Source organism: Triticum urartu, chromosome 2A (genome assembly GCF_056163025.1).
Source record: "Triticum urartu cultivar PI428250 chromosome 2A, HENAU_Tu73, whole genome shotgun sequence".
In the NCBI taxonomy this organism is placed as follows: Eukaryota; Viridiplantae; Streptophyta; class Magnoliopsida; order Poales; family Poaceae; genus Triticum; species Triticum urartu.
In genome coordinates, this window is record NC_141874.1 from 569,316,126 (window position 1) to 569,318,084 (window position 1,959).

Consider the following 1,959-nt stretch of genomic DNA (forward strand, 5'->3'; position numbering starts at 1 on the left):
GACTCGGGGGCGGTTCCATAGGCGGCTACTCTAAGACGGATCAAGTTGGGCTATATATTATGGCAAGTTGACCCTACTTTCCAATTTCGTAGATAGAACAGTTCTAGTAGAAGGTTAACCCGGCCTTCCTAAGAGTACTAGGTTAAAGGGGAGACCTCTAAAGCCCAGAAAGAACTATCCTATCCCTTTAGGAATCCAAAAGCGCCGTATCTGTGGATCACTGACGGCTATACCCAATGAGCAAAGTAGAAAGAGCCTAGGAAAATGCATCTTCTCCCTATTCAGTCAGCAGTTGTCCATCGACTAGTCTTACTTACCGCACCGCCCGGCGAAAAGGGATTTCTCAGTGATAGACCCACGAGAGCGTGTGTGCCAGTGACAAAAGAAGTGCGAGACGATCTGGGAAGTGAGGGATGCCCTTCCTGGGTATCACGAGCGGCGAGGCAGGTACGGCTGGAGGAAAAGCAAGGCAACAGGGTGCTAGGTTTAAGCAAGTATTGTCCGTCCGATCATTGGAATCGGCTTAGCCGAAAAAGGCAGATCTGGTTTCACTAGTAGGAAGAACACCCTTCTAAGGTGAAGGTATTCCATTTCTAAGAAGGAAGTTCTATATATTCGAACTAGAGAGAAGCTCTAAAATGGAAATCGAAAAGGAACCCCTTGTCCGTCCAGGTACTCACCCCGCCGGAACTCGCAATCAAACATAGGGTTGGCAAACTAGGAAGGCACAGAAAAGAAGGCAGTTGCGAAGGCGAGCAAGGTATTTTTGAATTTCCTCAAATTGATTCATCAATGAAGTAGTTGAATTGAAGTAAATGTGCCTACGAAAGAAGAGTTTTCGATATGGATATGCGAACAGGAAGAAAGCAAGCATATATTACTATTGCATTGGCAACGAACACCGTCAAACAAAGATAGCTGTTGAGGAGGAAGACCTGGATAGGGAGCCGGTTACGAATAAACCTGGGACTAGGAAACCCCGAACTACGAATGGAAACACTTTTTCAAGCAGGGGTAAACGGATCTGGTTAGGAAGCCGGAGATGGAAGAGAGGGTGTCGTGTCGGATCTTCAATCGGGGCAAACAACGGATGCTCGGGATAAAGCTGGACTTCGATTGGTTTTTGATGGATATGAGCTTTCCCTGAATAAGGATCCAAATATGCTTCCTAAAACAGCATGCGCAATGGTGGGCCGAGTACATAGCATAGCGTATATCAAGTATCCAACGCCTTCCGAATAAGGAATGGAAGCCGACTTAATAAAACTACATCTTGCTGATGTAGGTGTAGACAGGTATTCTAAAAGGAGTGACAATATTGGGTGTAAGGATTCTTCTATGCAAACATTGACCACTCGTATGGTAGCCTCACAACCATCTACAAGGGAGACTTCCACCTCAACCTGAAGTTCACCCACGTGGAGCCTTTACTAGTCGGAGTGGTAAGACTACAACCGATCCTCTTCCCCAATGCCAGCGTTGTATGTACCACCTGCCTTCTACCCTAGCCGGCCCAATACCTTCTCCGCAGGGACCTCAACAGTCCACTACTTCTGCTGCACAGCCTAGTTCTTCTACACCAGCAGCTATTGCTCCTAATGATCCATCATCAATCTGCTTCACCTGTCAACCCGAAGCTGCCATTTCCAGAACGGTTTGTGAAGTCAACTGAAGACAAGCAGATTGCAAAGTTTCTGGATATGATGACAGATATGCAGATTACCACCCCCATCCTTGATGGTGTCTTACAGGTGCCGATGTATACACAGTTCTTTAAGGACCAGCTCGCAAAGAAGCGAAACATTAACGAGCCAGAACTGGTTACTCTTACTAAGGAATGTAGTGCACTCGTTCAAATAAGCTACCTCTCAACTTAGATGAGCCTGCCAGTTTCAGTATTCCATGCTTGATAGGAAGTCAAACTTTCCATGCTTTATGTGGTCTTGGGTCTACTGTGAT